Source organism: Arctopsyche grandis, chromosome 11 (genome assembly GCF_051622035.1).
Source record: "Arctopsyche grandis isolate Sample6627 chromosome 11, ASM5162203v2, whole genome shotgun sequence".
NCBI classification, from domain to species: Eukaryota; Metazoa; Arthropoda; class Insecta; order Trichoptera; family Hydropsychidae; genus Arctopsyche; species Arctopsyche grandis.
The window spans coordinates 5,455,240-5,478,844 of record NC_135365.1 but is presented as its reverse complement, the minus strand read 5'-3'; the positions used below and the strand labels follow the sequence as shown (position 1 = coordinate 5,478,844).

General features: G+C 31.1%; 2 protein-coding genes across 3 annotated transcripts in view; both read right to left on the bottom strand.

The window, feature by feature from the left end:
• Positions 1 to 16,396, bottom strand: part of 5-HT2A (5-hydroxytryptamine receptor 2A) — a 230,801-nt gene extending 214,405 nt beyond the window's left edge. For both annotated transcript variants that reach the window (XM_077441569.1, XM_077441570.1), the window contains exon 1: positions 16,118 to 16,396. The gene's annotated coding sequence lies outside the window, so the exon portion shown is untranslated. The remainder of the gene's footprint in view (positions 1 to 16,117) is intronic.
• Positions 1 to 23,605, bottom strand: part of LOC143919204 (uncharacterized) — a 740,296-nt gene that overhangs the window by 158,253 nt on the left and 558,438 nt on the right. The window lies entirely within an intron of this gene.

Below are 23,605 nucleotides of genomic sequence, written 5' to 3'. Positions count from 1 at the left end.
TTCAGATATTTGTGACAGCGGGTAGGATGATTATTAACAATTTGATGGAGGAACCGTTTCAACAATGAAATCAGATAAATTGGTAAACTTTGATAAGAAACGATCGACTTGGAGTCACAAATATCCAATAGCTGTATCAAAGATTAGCACGGGATCGAACCCGGTAACCTCTTTGTGCTAAACATAAACGCAACCATCGATACATATGTATCGATGTATAGTATAGTACATATATATGTACATATGTATGTTGATATAGGGCCATTAATCAATTAAAATCAAAGAGATATTATTAAACTTGAATTTCGCGAGAAAAAGGGACAAGGTTGTCAACAATTTTGAACCGTTGCAATGAAATCAGATATATTGGGAAACTCTGATAGGAAACGATTGACCTTGGAGTCACATATCCAAGATCTGGCCAGCAGCACAAAGCCAAGGATTGAATTTGTGACAATCTCAAAACGAAAGCAAAGCACACTTTCCACTGATTTATGCTGCTGGTTAATATAATATATATGTAAAACAAACAATGAAGGAAACGACAAAAGGCATAGGCTTGAGTTCCAGATCTGAATTGGAAATAAACCATTGTTCTTTTGAGGATGGTTAGATTATAAAAGTGTTTCTATAGAATAAATGATTTCTAAAGCCAAAATTCCGGTTACTTTTGAGTACCCACCATGTAAACATATATACTAGACATATTGCTTAAATTCGAATTACGCCAATCAAACGCCACATGCTGTCGAAGAGCGTAATTACGCACCCCCTCCCAATCTATCTCCCATCCCATTGGAGCGTTTCGTTCAACCCTTCGAAGCACTCAAAATAAAATAAGGCCGTTTTGATTGATCGCCATTATTAAATATAATATTGGGAGGGTTATTGTAACCGCCACACTACCGGTCGGAAATGAAGCACCTCGCGTTATTGTGGAATCAATCAAATTTTTGCGCCAGACTCGAATTTATACCATTTTTTTCCCCCCGCAAGGTTTTTTACGTGATTAAGTACGGATGAAATAAAATGAAATTCAAAAAAAATGATGACGAAAATTGGTAGGTGCCCGTCGGACTCGTCTCATGATTTATTAAAGTTTGAATGAATTTTTAAAATAGATGTCGCCATTTATTAATGGACGCGTCTCGTTTCGAGTGTGGCGTTTAATATTCGCGCGCGATTGAAAAATTCTGCGAATGATGATTAGTGATGATAACATCTCATTCGTAGTATCATTATGTAATCGTTTTAACAAATTAGCTAGTGAAATTTGTCATTATCGAGATTTCTGTCTCGTATTTTTATCATACTTTCAAGCGCTTATTAACAGTATCAAATATTTATTAACATATGGCGGGCTACTTGGCTAGAAGAATGGACAACAGAAGTGCTAGAATGGTACCTTGAAGAATGTATAATGGTAAAAGGAAGACTGCAGGGAAGATGGGTAGATGAAATTAGGAAAATATGTAGTGTGAGATATATGAGAATTGCGCAAAACAGAGGAAAGTGGAATCGTATTGGAGAGGCCTTGATCCAGCAGTGCATTGTGAATATCTGTAGATAATCTACTACTATTTTATCTGTCATATTGCTGATCGGACTTGGATATTTGTGACTCCAAGTAGATTGTTTCCTGTAAGAGTTTGCAAATTTATCTGATTTCATTGTTGAAGCGGTTCCTCCATCAAATTAAAAAAAAAAAAATCATCCTACCAACTATGTCACTACTATTTGAATATGATTTCAAAAAAAAATTACCTATCACATAAATGTATCGCTTATTTTCTTATATACATATAGTATTTGTATAATACTTATATGTCTGGTCACAGTGACGCGTTAGAATATTCTGTAATGTCACTGTGGCAAATATGTAAATAAATAAATAAATTATCATAATTACCAGCACATATGTACTTCGTATTTACATACATACATAGTTCATTGCAGATGATGTAGAATGAAAATATTGTTATGTAATTGTTCTCTAGATATCGATTCCCTATTGAAAGCTTCAATTGAACTGGCTGGGGTACATTTTCGATATGTTTGAAGATTAATTGTTATAATAATATCGAGGAAGTTGAGAAAATCAGATTTTAATTTCAATCTATGAGAGATTGAGATATGAGTGGAAGCAGATTCTGGTAGAAAAGTTGTTTTGAAAGGATTTTATTAAAATTTTGATCTTATAAAATCAATATTATAAAAAGGTATGAAGAAGATACAATGATTCAGAAGATGATCTGCGAAAGATATATGTAGTTGGAGTAGGTTTCGATAGAAACAAAGTACTGGTCTGCCTGAAAAGATCTGATTCGGAAGTTAAGCTTTCGATTTCAGCTGAGATTACATATACATATTGTACCTATAGTATGGGACAGATTTTGGTATCAACATAAGGTACAAAGGTTTTCTGCAAGAATATATTAAAGACGTTGCCGGAGAAGATAAAGTTTCATTGTGACAAAAAAGTTTTTTTTTAAGTTTGGACCATTATGGCATTACATGAATCCCTGTAATGCCACAATGGTCGAAAAAATACAAGATTTGAGAAAAATTAAAATAAATACATACGTATATTCATAGACAAAAGTACATTTATAAATAATAGAAGACAGAGTAAAAATATCAAATAATAAAATACAAAGTAGGGAATATCTTGTATCTACAGCAAGTACTAATAAGAACCTGACCCAAATATAACATCCCTGCGAGGCCCAAATGGGAAAAAAGAGGATCGAAATTCCACTCAAACATCACATACAATTATAAAAATAGTGATGAGCGCAGACTAACAGACAGATACATATGTTAAAATAATCTCCGATAACCTACGCTCACTTGGGTGGAAAATATCATATTCAGATACACAGCAGCAACGATTTCATTAAGAAGTCGGATAGCTCTTGGAATAGGAGCCATCCGATAAAGAAATGTACGGGCAGGAGGTACAACCATCAAATGATGATGTATACCACGCACGTAATTATTAGGGACAAAAAATTCCCAACTGTTCATCACTGATATGACATAAATCAAACAACACTGTCAACCCAATCTAAACATACATATATACATACGTTCTTAAAACACACTAAAGCTGGAAAACACGTTTCGTATGTTCTTTAGACGAGTTGAAATATAAAAAAAAATATGCGTGTTGCCGAGAATGTATCGGAAGAAAAGTTACAAGTCGCCAAAGTTACCAAGCGTAAAAGTTGCTTGAAAGTCAAGCTAGGGTTAGTAAGTTACAGTTGTGTAATAAATTAAAGTTGATAAAGAATTTATCTACCTGTAGAAACACAGGTGAGAGCAGATAGCGTCAAATTTTTATGCCTATATATATAATATGTACATACATACATAAAATCATAGGTGCACGTAAATGTCTAAACTTGATATGTACTCATGTCATACACGTATTTTCAGATTGAAGATATGCAGATGGATAACTGAAGTGGACATTGATGGACAGTTAGAGCACTTTAGAGCTTCAGAGCAATGAAGATTATATAATACTATAGTAGATTAAGCTCACTTAAATTAGAGTTACAAAATTTTATACAATAATGTAACGTGGGAACATGAGAGAGAGTGTCCACTGTCTAAGTGCATTCGCGGGTGAAAAATAGATACCCCGGATTAGGCGAACGGGACTCAGTAAGTGCCTGAACAAAAGATACGCTGGAGCTCTCACAGAAAAAAAAAGTCTCACCACGGTAGACCTTTACGTGCCTGGATAATAGATACATAAATGGATCGGGGAAGCTGTGGTGGGCAACTTGTCATTTATAAGGAGGTACACACGGTAGATCATATTATTCTGTAGTGAGCGGTGGATCCATGTGGACCTCTTGAATCGTCGAATAAATGCTATAAAACGACTTTGGCCTTTCATTTGGATCCTGAACCCACCTATACGCAACAATACTATGTTTATGTATGTGAGCGATTATTTTAACCTATCTTTTTCTGGTAGTTTGCGCTCATTATTATTTTCTTAATTGAATGTGATGTATGGGTGGAATTTCAGCTTCGTAAGGATGTTTTGTATTTGCAGCTGGTTCTTATATGTATATTGGTGCTGGCTAAGTAGATATTCCCTACTTTGTATAAGTATGTTGTTATTTGATATTTTTACTTCATCTGCTATTGTTACTTTTTTTTTTATGATTACACATAAATGATTAATTTTACGAATTACTTTATATATTTTAATATTTGTTTGTTCGTTATACGAATGCACAATTTTCAAATTTGGGTCACTGATTTAGGTGCATTGCATTACATTATAAAATAGTAGAAGTACTAAATAACTATTTAGATTTAGGTCAAATAATTGACATGTCCGGAAGCTAAGAAGAAGAAATAAAGAGACGTTTGAAACTAGGATGGAGTGCATTTTTGACGAATGAATGCGGTCTTTAATTCAAAAATGCCACTTTGCCTGAAGAAAAATATTTTCGATCAATGTGTTTTGCCAGTGATGACGTATGGATGCGAAACTTGGACATTAAACGTCAAGTTTCTACACAAAGTCCAATGCACTCAAAGAAGTATGGAACGTTGTATGCTTGGCATAACGAGGAAATACAGGAAACGGAATACGTGGGTGAGAAGTATGATAAAGATTTCGGATATAGTGGATAGAGTGAAGAGATTTAAATGGCAACGGGCCGGCCACGTGGCTAGAAGAATGGACGATAGGTTGAGAAAAGAAATGCTGGAACGGTACCCGAGAGAATGCAAAAGGGTAAAATGAAGACTGCGCGGAAGATGGGTAGATGAAATTAGGAAAATGTGTAGAGTGAGATGTATGAGAGTTGCAAAAAACAGAGACAAATAGAAGCCTGTTGGAGAGTCCTTCATATAGCAGTGGATGGCGAATTTATGTAGATAATTATGATATTGTTGCGTAGGGGTGGGTGGAGGATCCAAATAAAAGGCCAAAGTTGCTTCACAGCATTTATTGGGTGATTGAAGTGATCCACGCACTGCCAGTGCTCCATCCAGAATGCCTTGGTGTGGCCTAAGTACCTGCTTATAAAGGGCAGGTCACTCAGTGCATCTTCCTCGACACGTTTGTTGACCTATTGTTATAGTCATGTACCAGATTTGCAGTTCCACGGTTTCGCGCTGTCAGTTCTGAGAACTCTAGCGGTAAGTGGCTGGGTGCCGTTACCAACCACTAAGTCCATTCGGGGATCTCTCGGGAAACTTAAGCCTGGAGATAATCCTTGAAAAACAATTCTTACGACGGCTCCTTTTAGCATATGCTACAATATAATGAATGATGATGAAAAAATCTAATATAAATGACCATTAAAATTAAAAAAAAAAAACCGACTATCTATTTATTATAGATACAAAGATTCATTCGATCACGTAAATCGTCGTTAAATTTTCAGAATGCGAAAAATTTAAGTGTAATAAATTACCTCATTTATATGCATCGTCTTCGCCGTTTTCCCGCAAGACTATCCATCTTCTCACATCGACTGGTGAGTTTCCTTTATTTTTTTTTATTATTATTTTTTGCAATTTTATTATTATATATTCATGCCGTTCTCTTTAAGGCGCAATAACACAAATAAATGAATCCGGCAAGCTTTCGCAAATCCGATCATAAATAAACTGCGTACAAGAAAAACATCAGTAGGTACATATATTCTATTTTACATACGAGTTTTCTTTAGAGAAAATTAGCCCCGATTCATACACATATACATACATTCCAATACAATCAACAAGGGAAAAAAACTTTCAACCGTGATTTAGAATTTATTTTAAGAATCCGACTGACAGTGAGAGATTGATTACATGTAAAATACTATGTAGGACCAATACGAGTTCATCTCGTATGTTTATCTAGTAAGATATATATATATATATTTATATATATATATATAAATAATATATAATATTTTTAAGACGCGTTACGTAAAGGCCGGCTCGGTTTTGATAAACGGCCATCTTCGCAACGGAAAAACATTCAAAATCGATAGCACTTTAAATAATTTCAAATTTGTATGTGTGCCCGTGTGCTTGTGTGAATTTTTACGACAAAATTGAAAGCCATATTTGGAAAACATTCGTAGGTAGCACACGTTTTCTCATCCATAAACCTGTATAACCCCTCCGAGTACTTACGTTCGAACTTTCTCCACTTTGAGTTCGAATATGCCATAGTGAGAAATTTCGACAAAATCCACAATTCGAGAATCGTATCGTAGATAAATAAGATTCGAACTCACCATTGATAAGAATTAAAGCACTCGACACTTTCGTTCAATTCGTTTATTTTTGTCTTCGAACAACACTCGACGGTGTATTTTAAGTGTTAAGATCACATATCAAAGCTGTCGAGTTGACAGTCGAGTGACGTATATTCAATACCGCTGTGCAGTTTATTCATTTTTATATTTAAAATGGTAGAGGTCGTCGAGATCGAATGGACTTGCTTAAGCTTTTTGCATTTTTTGACATGTAATAACGTCTTTTCGTGCTGAATATGTACTCTATATATTAAAAGTAGCATGTTACAATTAAAATAGCTATAAACATGATATTATTCCTTGTATTGGAATTATACTTATATTTTTGAATAGAGTAAGACTAATAAATAGCCGATCCGTTGACTTATAATCAGTCCGCAGAAGGGATTCCATAAATACCGAAATTCACCACTACCGGTACTACCGAAATTGCTTTGACCGCTACCGGTAGTACCAGTAGATACAGATATTGATTTATTTAATCAATTGGTGCAAAATAAGGTAGTTAATTACACTGTTCGACAAATGGCTTTTTTTTTATACAGAGACGAGATATGACTTTTCTTATAGATCTATGCTCAGTGAACACGAATCTGGTAATAAAAAATGTTGATTGGCTCGAGATTCCGAGATATATGTATGTGTTTTTTAAATCGCGCGATTTTTCTGTATCTTCGTGTTGTTCGGTCGATGTCTCAAAATCTGTCAATTTCCTGTTCAAAATGAATATTGGAATCTATAGTCAGGTATTTTATCTTTCATTTTTAGTACTTTTCAGCTTTCAAATCTCTCAAAATAGTCGTCCAGTTCAAATCAAAAGTTAAAATTACGTATCTTCATTTGGGATTTTTTCCCACTGTTAATACTATTTTATCTTGTGTATTTTCTATTAAAACATGTTTATGGGAATAGTATTCTGGCCATGCTATTTTTGTTTTCGTTTAAAAGGGTTAATTGGAAGTTTGCTGAATTTTAAATCGGTAAAAATTGTGAGCTAAAAGCCCGTACTAGTATTTATTCGTATTTACACGAATCTGAATTGAATTAATAGGGATTATATATTCAATTGTCTTAATATGAGAATTAAATAACATTCCACTTCGAAAGATCATATTTCGACTATTCTTGTGGATTAATAACAAAAATTCGTTTATTTTATCGAGGTAAGGCAGTTTTAAATAGAATTCGTGTTTATGGGCATATTATAGATCTATAAGAGAAGTCAAATCTCGTCTCTGAACCAAAAAAAGTCGTCATTTGTCGAACAGTGTTTTTTTCTAATCATTAACAATTTTAATTAATTAATTTAAAGTATTCGAATAATTTTCACGTGAAAAAAATAGGTAATACGGTCCTTCTCATTGTTAGCAGTCAGTTATAAATCATTCAAAACCATTCAAATAACATAACATTTTAATTATTATCATTCGGTAGTCTTTTTTGTACTACCGGTAGTCTTTTACTAGTTTTGCACTATTTTGTAATTTTTATTTTTGTATTATTTTGTACTAGTTATTCTATTATTGTCATTTATGATTTGTATTTATTGTTTTGTACTAGTAGTACTGAAAGTAAAATTTTGATCAAAAAAAAGGTAGAACTGGTTTCGGCAATACCGGAATTGGAATCCATAATCATGCTGTATCAAAATTATAATAGATACAGAACTACCGGTAGTCTATTTTGAACAAATACCGGTTGTCAAATTTTGATCATAAACAGTATAGAATCAAAGTTATGCAAAATATAATATGTATATAAAATTTTATGATAGAATGTCATCTTTCAAATTTCTTTATAAAACACAATAAACAACATGGGATACATTTTTATAAGTAAATTAAGCACTTAAGTAACATATTATTCAATTAACATAATAGTTTGACAGTTTTTAAAAGTGTCATAGCGATCGACCGCATTCTACATAAAATTTTAGGGGTGGCACCAGAGAAATGTAAAAATTATTTTTAAATAAATGTAAAAACATTTCTCTTGGTGGCGCCGAAAACTCAATTATGTTAATAACCAATTATTTAAGTTTAATCAATATAAAAATCGTTCATTTTATATTATACGTATTTTTGTTGAAACTATACATTACACGTTAATTTAAGAGTTCCCAAGGACAGACAAATACAAAAAAGTGGATAAAAATAATCCGCCAACTGAGAAAAGAAACGGATAGGCCACCAACGCCCAACACCACCATATACTCAAATTGTAAATAAATCTATATCAAAATAAAACTTTAAATTCTGCAGTGAATATGTGATGACCCTGATTGTATACCGTGCGTTTTAGCGTAGTTGTGGAGACGTACCGCGTAATATTGAAACAATTTATTTATTCGTAAAGGTGCATCTATTATAATAACATTTCTCTGAGTAAAATAATTTATATATGTATGTAGCATATATTGGATAGATAGATATACCGCAAACTTAAATTGCAAAAGCGTCCTGAATTCAATTCCTCTTCAATATACCTATAAAACGAATTGCAGACAGATGCAGCTGCTTTAAATTAAAAATTACAATCAATTTCTCAAACCGTTCAATCGACAAGTTAGACGACGAATCCTTGGCTCACTTAGAACATTTTCTTTGGCAATATATCAAAACGGAATCGTCGCATTTCAATAGCCATTATTCATTTCGGCAACGAATTAGCCAACTCCTTTGCAGTAAATGTGTGCAAATTGAATTCTGTTTGAATTAAAATTAAATTTGCTCAAGATTCGCAAATAAAATGTACGCGTTTTTTTTTATTTTATCTTACTCTTTCCACCTGGCCGTGAAAAATGACGTTTCGTAACACCGAAAAACCTTTTACCTCTCCTTTTTTACGAGATTATCGATAATCTTCGATATAATTCACAATTTTTTCACAAGATATATTCCTCTCGGTTCGCACATACATTATATCTCTGTATCAGTTATGATATTGTAAAAAGAAAAATGTATTTCAAAGTACATAGAGTGCCGAATATTTTACAGAGCGGATTCGCAGACCAGTGGAGCTTAGATGACACAATTCATTATTGCCACAAAAGGATAATCCGAAACAAAATTTCGATGAAATTTATACATTTATTTGACAGGCTTTAAGAGAGTGGCTTTCGCTTTCGGCGATGTCGGAAATTTATTCCGGCCAAATTGATTTAAAGTATATTTATCTTAATTTGAGCGTTTCCAGATTGTTTCGACACTAATTTGAAATGAGCGATCGCGACCCCGTTTTATGTCACCTTTTAAACTTTGTTCGGTTGTTTGGTTTCGCTTTCGGAATGGATTTCGCCAGTCGTTTTGGACGAAACGTACGGTTCTCTTTTTGTTTTCGCTAAAAATAGATAGTGATGAAATTATGCCGAATGTTCGAAATCAGTTTTCACGAGCTTTCCGCGAAAGGGACGAGAAAATCTTTCAATATTCCACGCTCGAGTGGCCTTTTTCGCATTTAATCCAAAGTTCTATATTAATTTTTTTGTACTCTTTACATAACTCTTCTTCTCAATATATATACATACATACATATATAGGTACATATATTTTATTTATCCGCCATCTCTTTGTCGATTTCTTACGACACATTAAACTCCAAGTTTGCGCGGGTAATATTTTAAGTTTTCTCAATTCTTTCATTACAAAATAGCTGCTCTTCAATCGTGCAAAAGAAAATTGCCTTTTAATTCCGTACACTTTTCCGATTAAATTCAGATACTTTTAAAAACATAACATAAATACATTTTAAAATATCAGAGCGGAAAATTGTGCCTAAACGTTGAACTGCTAACGTCATTGCCATGATTTTTTTTGGAAATTAAATTAAACAGTGTTTCAACCTGTTGTTCATTTGCTTTGTGAATGTCACTAGGGTGACTTATCAATTTTTTACAATATATTAAATTATACAAACTATTGCTCATATACGAGAGGTATTTTTTTTATTTGAAGTGCTTTTGTGTAGCGTCATAAATAAATGAAATGTTTCACGTCAAAAGCCAGTTTCCACATATTCCAATAGCTTTTTTTTTTAATTTTTAAATTTCATTTGTTAACATCGTTAGAATTCACACAGGAAATAAAAACACATTTCAACCATTAACGTGACTTCATACATTTTTGCATGACTTTGACGCAATATTGCAGACTGATGGTAAGTAAAAAGACCAATTTATTATTATATTAGAAATCATCATTCTTGTTCTATTCCACATTATAATTTTGAAATATGCACAATGATTTTTGACTTAATGCATTGTGCAATTTATAACTTGCCTATTGCCTTGCCCACAGAAATTTTTATCGGACATACGTTGACCACCAAGCATCAAATACGATTTATGCTAAAATTATTTAAGAGTGTCTGGATAATCGTCACTTGACAACAATATAACTCCTAAGGCCACTTCTATTATCATAACATATGTATCTCTGATTTTACTACAATATTAGTATATGTTGTCTTAATTTATTCAAAACTATACATATAATTAAAATAATTCTTAGAAATTTTAGTAAAAGTTCAAGATCATAATAATACAAACCTAAAACGTCTAAAATATATAATATTATATGTAAATTGATTTAATAAATACCGTGTAGATGTGGAATTGAAAATTTTCACACGTTCACACTCTCTAGTCGTCGAATAAAATAAATGAACAATTTTCAATAGTCTTTTTTTATAAATTTGAATTTCAATTCCAAATATATTTTGTTTTAATAATTTATATATGTTTTGATTTTGATTTTTAAATGCTTTTTATTATTGCTAAATTATGTTCACAATACATCTTATATCTATTTTAATAGCTACTGACCTAGTGATCATTTTCTATTTTACAATTTTAACTTAATTTTGTTAGTCATCATAGTATTATATTATTCTAATGTTAATGTACAGAATAATAGCAAAATAGCTCAAAAACCTATTTACAATTCTCGAATTATTATATATGTACTTATTAGTGGTATATTTTTTCCATTAAACAAAGCTTTTTACAATATTGGCCAATGTTAACGTTTGAATGGATGTAGACGTATTGGTAAAATTAAATATTTAAATATACAGGGTGTAATGAAGCTAAGTGCAAAGTCTTAAAGGGTTGATAGCTCATATCATTTAAAAGATTTTGAGCCACACATAACTCAGTCCAAAGTCATATGGATTTTTTTATTTAATTTTTAAAGATTTTTAGTAAAAACACCAAAATATCACAGTTATGTAATTGCTAATATGAACTGCCCAGGTTAAAAGTGGTACTCTATGTAGGTATGTTTGGCTAAAAATGTTGTAAATGTTAAACCCTTTAAGGCTTTGCACTTAGCTTCATAGCACTCTGTATATATATTATATAATATACATAATAATATATCTAAATTAAGTCCAATATAATTTATAAAACACGTTTTCGCAAGAAAAAAACAAGTACAAAAAAAAGCTTTTAAAAAAAATATATGATTACGCAGGTAGATGTATTAATGTAATATATTTTTTTTAATTTAAGGATATGTTAATTATAAATATATACATATAAATACAGTGTAGCACATATTAAATTTTCACATCATATCGTTTAATTTAAACATTTTTACATACATGCATAATTGGAACACTTGATTGACCAATTATCTGAAATTAATTTATAATTTGTATTTATATAATTTAGTAAAAATACTTGAGATATGTAAATACATATGTATATCTAATATAGATTAAAGACTCATTAACAAAGTACATACATGTCTTTTTATTACAGTATTTTATTTTGTTTAAGTATTTAAAGGAAAATGAAATTAAAAAAAAAATATCTCTCATCCTTTTATACACATTACAAAAAATATATTAAAATATGATTTTAAGACTTTTACTAAAAGATATACATATACAATGTTTATTAAAATACTAATAGAATCAAAACATTTTGGGAAAATTAGGACCAATTCATTTTAAGCATATATACATATCTATTTATGTATTCATCGTTCATTATTACTTTATTTATGTACGTAGTAGCAATAAATGAAGTTTTGTGATTATACGAAAATTCTAACTTGAGATTTTGACTGATTTGAACTCAGAATCGATCACTGATCACGTTTTTATGATCTAGAAAAATGTGTGTGTTTCGGTGTATTTCGGGGATTTTTCGAACACCGTTAGTCCTATCGAACTGAAACTTAGTATCAGTTACTGAAATTTTTATCGACATGACGTAAATTATTTAGTTGACCGGAAATAGTACGTCTCCTTATAGGTGTTCTCTTTTTTTAAGTCTTTGAATTCAATTATCTCCCAAACCGATAATTGAATCGGACTGAATTTTTTTCACATGTAATAGAAATTATAAATCTTATAAACTAATATTTTTTAAATATTTTTATCTGAACCGTAAGTAGTACTTTTACTCTAGAGAAACGAGGCTTTTTATGTTTTTATCAGAAACCTTTTGATTTATTAAACTGAAATTACATATCTAAAAGTTTAAACTTAATACAATGTTATATATTAAATTTGGTAAGCATCCGTCAACCAGAAGTGGAAGTTTACTCTTGTTCGATTTTTCGTCCACTATTTTTTCGACCCTTTAAAAAAGCGTGCTCTTCACGAAAAAATGCAATTATTATTCTTGTATCAATGTTATGAAAATAAAAAACAATCCCTAATTTAATAAATCGGAAGTGGGATTTTTTCCTCTTAGAAAGGTCAAAAATGTTGTCACCACGATTCTGTCCACACCCCTGAACGTATCAAGCTGAAAATTTATATTTGTATTTTTTTATGTACTCACTTAGAGCTTATAAGGTTTTGATCAGAATTCGTAAAGCGAAAGTAGCATTTATTTGAAAAACAATATTTCATTATTTTATTTTGACCTTTTAAATTATTTTAATCTTCTTGATATTTATTGTGTATAATTTATTGATTTTAAGTAATACATTTTTTTTTAACAAAATCCGATGACTGGAAGTTGAACTTTTGTCTTGTGGAAGTTTCCATACATATGCGCTCAATTTGTATCGAAAATGCTGTCATAGCTACATACATGTATTAGTATTTGCTGTCATAGTTACATATTACATATGTATTATAATGCTGCCGGTATGTATGAATGTGATATCGAATTTTGTTTTGTGACCGTCTTATATTCTTCAAATACATAGATAAAGTCATGGGTTGGTCACATCCGATTTTTTTTATTGATTGCTAAATATAAATAATACCAAAACATTGCATATTTATATTTTATTTTATATTTATTTAAAAATAAATTTATATTAAAATTAGTAAAAATACACATCCATAGACTCATAGATACACAAGCAAACTTTATAAATGCGTTGCGATATATTACGCAGCAACCGGATTCGCAGGAGCTCTTGATAAGGCAACACCATTTGTTTGAAAGTGAGGCGGTGTCCAACCTTTTCAAGAGTTGAAAGCTTAAATAAATAAATAAAAAAAAATACAAGGTCCTCTAAATAAAGGTACCCGAATGAAAGAAAACGTACATAGGGACGAGCGAGCGGACGGAGCATTAATCATCGGGTACCGCGTGACAAAAGATCTAATGATGCTCTTTCCGTATAAATAAAAACGAAAGCCAGTTTAGAGTCGAGTGCCTTTTGTAATATTAAATTGCTAAATAAAAGGATGAACTTTTTCCACCCGGCGAAATTGTTGTTATGAACGCATTTGTGGAAAACTCTGGAGACACGTAGCGGTTTACCCAACGTGTGTTTTTGCCCGTATTGGGTACGTGATTAATTACTTGCATCGTAATTTATGTATGTATGTATGTATGTTTTTACAAAAAGAGGTAGTTTCTAGTTGATATTAAGCTCCGATTAAGGGAAGTTGAATTGAATAATATTTTTAGATGTAATTTCTGGGAAATTTCATGGAAGCGTGTGAGCGGAGGTAGGGAAAATTTTCAATTAATTTTATTTGTTCGTGATAAAATTGGATTGTAATGTCATAATTGGCTTATGGGAATAGAATTTTAAATCTTAATAAACTGTTTAAAATTAGTTAAGAGCACATAAATTCGCCCTCATTTAAAAAAATATTTTGAAAATCTGCTTTTATTTTCATTCATAATTGCAATATAGAATTTTCGTTTGATATTTATTATTGATAAATATATTTAAAATTCACCTATGTTAAAAGATTCATAGTTGAAAGCAAAGCGTGTTATTATTTGGTAACAATCTTTGTTTTGATTTGGTTAGTAAGCAGATGATGAGTAAGTTATATCATCGGTCACTGACTGCTTGATTATTGTCCGCTTGCCAAAAAATACTAAAAACAATTAGCAAATTATTGAACATTCATTTTTATCTTCATATTTAGTACACTATTATCTATAAACTTTTGTAAATGTTACTGACCATTAATTGAAATAAATGAACATTTAATTTGTCACCCAAAATTAAGAGCTCTGTATATCGACATTTTTTGAAAAAATTTCGGATTAAAGAATACAATTTCGATAATATGTAGTATTTAAAAATTTCTGAAGTAGTTTAGAGAAAAAAATATGATGTAATATGCAAAAGAAATATTTTAAATGTGTTATTCAAAAAAAATTCTAACAGCTTGATATTGTTTCATTTTTACTAGTATTTTTACTAGTTTTAATATGAAAATAATAATTTAAAATATAAAAATACAAAAAATATGATGATTTTCTAAATGTATGAAATCAAATCAGATTAGTCGCATTATTACGAAAAATCTTATTGCTCATCTTATTTTACTCAATACACGAAGAGTTTACACAGGTTTTCCCATTTTCCTGGAAGTAGTAATTTCCGTTTATCATTTCGTGGAGGAATCATTGTAATTGAAATGGGGAAAAATAAAAATTGAATACGTCAATGCTAGCTTACATATGTAACATGCTAAATATAGCAAGTCATTATTTTATCTTTAATCATTTTAATCCTTCGTTTCCATTTCATCATTTTAACAGATTATTTTACATACAATTCATACAATAAGAAAAAATAATTTTAATATACGTAAGTTTTATAATACGTATACTATTTTGTTATACAAACAAAATTCCAGTATAAAGGCTTAATCACCATAAATCCATCTCACCATATTAATTGTGAGCTAATTGATCATTTTGCGTCACGTGAAATTCTAGCCCTATAAGATTTAATATTACGATCAAAGGTTACTTTGCTATTTTCATATTAGATGACAAATACGGAAAACGGTATAATTTTCGCCCAATATTTGCACACTGTTCTTTGCGAATTAATTACAGTGGTTTTAATATATGTAAGGTTAGCTTAAAAAAATTCTATTCAATTCCGTTTTTATAACAGTGATATTTAAATAGTCCCAGAGCTCTCGTTTATAATAAAAATGCGGATTTATAAATCAAACCCTACATTTTTATTAGCCAATAAAATTAAAGATAAAAGAGCTATATCCGTATTTAAAAATCCACAATTTTAAATCGTACAAAAGCAATTAAAGTATGGATTTGCAACACAATAAACTTTCAGTTTAAAACTGTTGAATAATTGTACTTCAAACTATTGTTCTGTCACGTTATTATATTACAATAAACTATTGTATTCGGCACAATAGAAAGTACAAACGAACAACAGAAGAGTAATTCAAGCAGTATTCCGATTTAAAACTTCAAAAATGAATTAAAATTTCGTTGAAATTCTTAAGCAAATATGTTTGAACAACTTCTAACACCACAATTACAAACAAACAAAAAATGTTTACACAAGATTAACTGAAATTTGAACTGCCGTGCAAATTTGTACGTTATATGAATAAAATTGAGTATAGACGAGACTCACCCTGTTCTCGAAAGTGGCGAACGGAAAGTTTGAGCCAATCCAATTTACGAATAGTTTAATTAAACGGTCGAACTAGTCGACTCTCATGTTGCAAACGAAAAGTTGTCACAAGTCTAAACTTTCAAACTGAAACTACACTGATGGTTACATCGTTCATGACGACGACAATCACGAGGTGTTACAGCGCGGTTCAAAGTTGGAAACAGTTTGAGTTTTCCCGCCAATTTTCCGCGACGTGGCGATTTTCCGCGCGTCGCGTCTCGTCGTCCAAATAGTACTGAACGCCGTTCGTAATTCGTGCTCGGTCCAACCGCGCAACCCGTACACGTTCGATATATAATAGATACACCTATATACACAGATAGAGTACGTAAAGTCTATCGCAATTTTGATCGAATGCATCATTTAAAAGCGTGTGTGTGCGTTGAGAGTTTGTGCGAGTGAGAGCATTTCATCATTAGAGTATTGCTGGGAAATGATGCGTGTCGATTTTTCCGAGCATATTAAACGTGCATATCGATTTTCTTCATTATTATGTGTGAAATTTGTACGAAGTTTAATTTAAAAAAAGGTATTGATAAGTATATGTTCAACCCTTTGCACTTTTAATTCTCTTTGGGTACGGTTTTCATTTGAAGTTTAATGCTGAATCCTTATGAAATATTCTGCTTATACTGTAATCTGAAGAATGATTGGATCTTTGGATATTAAAGCTTAAAATTTCTGGATTATATTTGAGAGCTTTCTGGAATATGAATTGCTAATTTTTAATATTAACATGACTTGCGACGGATGAGAGGAAAATTTTCATTTGTTAATGAATAAAATTTATAATGAATAAATAAATAGATTTTTTTAATGAATAAAATTTATACTCATCACAAAGTCATTTTCATTATATTGAATACTAGTGGTTTTACCCGGCTTCGCTCGGTGTTTGTAATATAAACCGTTTAAACATGACTAATCTAATAGTAAACATTTTATCAAATTTATTTAAATAGTTTTATTTTATATAAATTTATTTGAATACTCATTTGTTTTTTTTTACATACCTCCTTTACGTTTCACATGGTTTTCGTGTTAGTGGTCATTTTTATCTCTTATCCCATCGTTTTCATACTTTGCCATATTGCTCATTTTGGTCATCAATATAAGTTATTTATTAATTTATTTTTATACTCATTTGCGTTTTTTATTAAATTGACTGTCACGAACAAACAAACATATATAGTAAGTCTCTTATAAAAAATATTTGTATACGAAATTATATGTATACCAGAATCCGGAGCCTGAGCTTCTGCGGCTGCGCCTCCTAGGGCTTCGCCCCGGCGTCTGCGCCCTTTAGGGTTTCACCCCCGGCGTCTGCGTCCCCTAGGGCTTCGCCCTCGGCGCCTTTGTCCCCGGGGTCTTCGAATTCTTTGAATCGAAAAAAATCGAATCATTTGTTCGATGACGTCACGGATTAACGAACCAATAATAGATATATGTATATATATATATATATACAAAGTCTCTTTCGAAATTATATATTAGATACTATGTAGAAATATTTTCTTTATTTCACTACGAAAAGGTATTTTTTACAAAAATGAAAACTAAAAAGTGTTTGCAGGGCGGAAGCGAGCACTTTAAACTACTGCAAAACTTACACAAGAAAACTAATGAACGTTTCATACATTTCATTATGCGGGTTGCAATTTCAGACTTATCGATTTTTTACTTGACCCAAAAAATTATAAACAAGTAAAATAATGTTGGTTAAATTCAATTCACTTTAAAATACTGATACTTTTTTTCGAATTATATATTATAAATACATAGTTTATTTTATTTCAAACGTTGCCTCGTTTCACAAAAACGTCCTAAACGTCTGTCATAGAGAAGAATAGTCTCCAGTGGTCTCCCAATGCATCCCATTTCTGACAGTTGACGTGTAAAAAATAGCGATGCTTTCATAAAACAAATAATAAACGTGGGAAATTGTATGGGAAATGACCTTAAGATCCTGTCAACTTTGTCTTTTTTTCACTGTGAGTCTTGAAGTGAAAATTGAGTAATGTTTAATTGTTATTTTTTTTTTTTTTTGTGTTATATTTTTTGATCATTGTGGCGCTTTAGGAATTCCTGTAATGCCACAATGGTCTGTTTAGAATAAAATAAATAAACAAATGCGCCACAATTGTCAAAAATATAACAGAAAAGAAAAGAAACAAAATAATAACTAAAGAAATTAGACATAACAAAAACAAAACATATATATACACAAACAACTATTAATAATAATAATAATAATAATTACAAATTATAAAAAACCACAAAGAAAGGAATGTCTTATAAAAGAAAAAAGGGAAAGAAAAATAAATTGAAACATATGGTTATACACAGACAAAAAAGCATTTATACACAATCATAAAAAAACAATAGCAAATATAATAGCAGATACGTAAAAATATAAAATATAACATAAGGAATGCCTTGCACCTACAGCCAGTTCCAATAAATAAGAACCAACTGCAAATACAAAACATCCCTGTGAGGCACGGATAGAAGAGAGTAAATCAAAATTCCTCTCATAAATCACAATCAATCATGAAATCAATGATGAGCGCAGACTACCAGATAATTGGATTAGAGTAATATCCGACAATTTACGCTCACTAAGGTGGAAAATATTACATTCAGTTTCGGCAGTAACGATTTCATTAAGAAGTCGAATAGCTCTTGGAATAAGAGCCACTCGAAAAAGAACTGTGCGGCTAGGAGGTACAGCCATCAAATGATGATGTCTACCACGCACATACATAGTTATTAGGGACATAAAGTCCCAACTGTTCCAGCAACAACGGGCATGATGTATTACTACGTAGTAGCTGGAGAACGAAACGAATTAATGAGTAGTTTCTCCGAAGTTCAAGGGAATTATAGACAAACAAGCCCAAAAGGAAAGGAGTAGGATAGAGATATGGGTAATACCCATATTCTTTCCAATATAGGAAACGAAGAAATGCTTTTTGCACTTTTTCAATAATCAGAGAGTAATTTGCTTCATGCGGATTCCACACAATCGCATTATACTCCAGCTTACTTCTCACAAGCGAATTGAAAAGCAAGCGAGAAGACAAACGGTTGGAGAATAACCTAGCATATCTCAAGACAAATCCAAGTCGACGTCAGCGACTGTCTTGATATGCTTGTGAAAGGTGAGTTGAGGATCAAAAGTGATACCCAAATCAACCATAGATTCCACACGCTTCAACAAGACGGATCTAATGGAATATCCGTGACAATAGAGCGAATGTGCACGTCCATAGCTCATTATACTCTAGTTTTATATATTTATATAGATCAAAATTCGATTTCATAAGTAAGTCATCACCATCGAGACTCCGAGAGTGGCAGTCATTAATATCGACCCCGCAAGTGACGGTCAGCACAGCAGCAGAACAAAGTGAACCTAAGTTAATTAGTGAAATGAAGTTATACGTATCTCATTTTAAATTCATCATCGTTCCATAATTAAATTTGCAGTTTTCGAATATACATATCTACCAATAAAATAAATGAAACGTTTTTATGATAATAAAGAAATCTTGGTTTGTTCACCAAGTAATTAAAAAATTATATAACCTGCGTTTTGGAACATGACAAACACACACACATACACATTAATTCAGCTCGCCTATAAATTACCTTTCACTATATTAATTTATAATATATAACTTTATTTTAATTCGTGTATCAAGTTGTATATAATAATCAAATGCATTGCATTCTTTGTTATAGTAGAAAATTGTAAGGATGTTTTGTTACAGCCTGTAGATAGATACTATATCTTATTCAGTGTATCGTATTACGTATAATATGAAGAAAGTAATGGTTTTATTACATTGTTTATGCGATGTTGAGTCACTGTTAATAATTTATCCGTGTGAAGTGCACTGTTATTGAATGCATTCGAGTGCAGTCTATGCATTGTCGTGTAATATTATGGAGCAGGAAAATCTTGACATTGTCGACGAAGGGGAAGTGTCTTGGGAGTGCTGAATGCATTATGCACTGCACTATTCAACATTTTTTCATTACATTAAGAATATAACAGAAATATGTAGAATCATCATACGTAGACGGGCGTGTGCTTTGAACCGTGCAGGTTACCTGCAAGTTGATTAATGAACTTTCATTTAATTATTTCGATCGCTTGTCGGGAATACGAAATCAAAAGACGTGTGTTTTTTTTTCTTGTATCGTCCAAACTAATGGGAAAAGGAAGACATGGATTTTCCGTTCAAGGAATTTCGTAAATAAATATACAAAAACAAACGGAACGTTTTCCCGGTGAATTGTGTTGCGGTCTCTCTATTTTTTTTTCTTCTGTTTGTTGATTATTGTTAATGGTTAAAGAAAATGAGCAACGGGTTTACAAAGGGCAGCTGAATTGTGATGCGGAAATTAAACCGGGTCGGATATGTATGAAATTCGCGAAATGCTTTGCCGAAACGTGATCAGATTAAAATACGTTGAAAGTTGTTTATTTAGAGTCTAGTTACGCGGAAAATGCGGTTGCCCGATTTTGTATCGATGTGAAATTTAAGCGATTCGTTAAATTCGAAAACGAAAATTTATGAGTTGAAAATTTAATCTAGGCGTATATATTGACATTGTAAATAGTATAAATAAATTAATGAAAATAATGTTAAAAAATTAAAAAGAAAAGTACTTTTCGTATATGTGTATAAATCGGATGAATATTTTTGATACGAATTTAAATAATTTGATTAAATTTAAAATTATTAAGGAATGATGCCATCATCTAATATATAATTTCGAAAGAGACTTGTATGTACATAGCTATGTATGTATGTAAGTTTTGGTTTTTAATTTTCTTTGACGACGACGTCGTTACTGATTTCCTTTCAGATTTCAATTCCGATTTCGATTTTTATTCCGATTTCAGTTTCGATTTTCGATTTTAAATTTTGGTTTGAGTTCCGATTTCCGATTTACATTTCAGTTCCGATTTCCAATTTCGTTTTGACAGTTTTGACTTCAATTTCGATTCCCTTATATGTACATATATATAAAAAAAAAAACATATTAATGTTTATTATTAGACTAGCCATGTTTAAGGGGCTAATATTACAAATACTGAGCGAAGCTGGGTAAAACCACTAGTAGTCAATAAATTGAAATAAGAATCAGGCGGAAAAAATAAAAATAGTAATTCAAATAATCAAATGAAAAAAAAAACCAATGGCTTATTTTATTCGTAATTATATTAAAACATAGTCAGTTTTATACTTAAATTAGACAGTAAATATTTAAAATAAATGATCAAAAATTACACGTGAATTGTATCAGTTCATTAATTAGTTGTGTAAATTAATTAAAATGTAAATGTCTATTTTATATACAAAATTGAAATATGACTTACTTGTCCTCTTTTGGATTCAAAATATAATTTTATAATGGGAAATATCACAATTGAACCAAATATAGCAATGCTAAATTACTCATTAATTTGAATATAACCCTGCTATTGACCCAGTTGACCCAAAAGTATGGATCGTTTATTTGATTTACTAATAGTTTCTTATACTAATTGTCCAATTAAATATAACTATTTGTATTTCATCATTAAGAAAATTAAATATATTCTTAATGCTTTTACTTTTATCGTGTATATAATAATTAATTAAATGAATATAAATACATAGTTAACACACACATTTCAAATACAACTATAGATTCACACGGATAGAAAGGAACGAACATTATTCTCTATTATCCAATTAACTCTTACATTATATGACAAATTTTCAATTTCAAAAGCTGAAGAATACCTGTATGATTTGGCAGGTGATTCATGTTTCAAAGTCTCACTGGAAATGTTTAAGTTAATTAAAAGTTTCCTTTCAACTCTTTCGCGCAGACTTTGCCAACATTAATAACACAAATTTACGCGTTGAAGCTTTCCAAAAATACAAGAAAAAGACATTTCAAATCTTTCCCGAAAGCTCAAGATTCGGCAAACGTGTGCGGAATCAACTGAATAGCTCATACATATCTTAAGTGTTTTACTTTCTGTATAAATATATGTATGTGTATAGTAATGGGAAAAAACCGCAATTGTAACAAGTCACCGGCAATAATAGCATCGATACTCGAAATTGCGTCGATAAAAAATTAATCGAGCGTGTGCATCATTAGATTCAACTATTTACAAACTCGGTTGAACTTTATCTGTTTTTAAGTTCGAACCGCTGCCAGCTCTACTCAAAGCTTTTCTTTGAGAAATACAGATATATGTATGTACATATAAAAACAGAATTGAGTAAAAGGCAATGTGGATATAAATTCTTAGGATTAATTTTAAGAATAGATAGATATATGGGTACTATAATATTTTATGATAGTTTACAATTCATACGGGTAGATAGGTAAGCCTTTGGTAACATACATACATACATGTTTTATTTTCAATATTAGTATTGCTCAGCTTCTTTTGATTGATATACGATTCTGTATCTTATATATATAAAACCGAAACGGCGTCTGTAATAATTTGTATCTGATTGGCTGGATTGGCCAAAGACGTTAGTGATAGGTCGGTCGTTAAATAATGCTAATTTTTAATTGTCTTTATAAAAATAATAAAAAAATACATATGTATGTACATAAAAAACATTATGTATATCTCTGAAGATATGCTAACGTAAGAGAAAATCATTGAAAAATATAATAAGTGTGAAATTTTTTTTTTCGTTATACTCAAGCTTTTGATTCAAGAAGACGTTGATTTTGTTTTTTAATAATGTATGTAATTAAATTTAAAAAATACATTAAATAGTAATCACGCAGTTCTAATTAATTTTAAGTAAGAAACAGACCATAGGAACATATATAAAAATCATTAAATATGTCCATAGTATATACAATTTCCATTAGATTTTATAATCTGAATTTCAGATTATTAAATTGAATTTCATGAAGAATCGGAATTATTTTATGAGATATCAAATTATTCTAATTTAAAAATTATTGATTATTTTTAATTAGTATCTCATCCAATCAGCGTATATAATAATACATATGAAAACGGACGCGATGTATGTATGTATGTTTGTAGATACATACATGCGGGGTAGTGGGGAAGCGGTGTATTGGGGAAGTGGGGATGTGGATCATCTGACATGTGCTCCTGATATTGAGCACCTGACTTGGAACGGGTGACCTCAGCGTCAGATACGGCTTAGCATGAGCGGGAGCGTAGATACATTCACAAATCCATGAAAACACACAAACACACACACATCCATTCATTATTTCGAACGGGTGAACGGGTTGGGTCAGTGAGCGTGTAATGCGCGCACTCAACTTTTTCTATTAATTCGTGCGCACGCGCGCCTATAAATTACCCTACATTATATTTACATATAACATATAACTTTATTTTAATTACTTTCCGAAACCACTCGTTGAATTCGA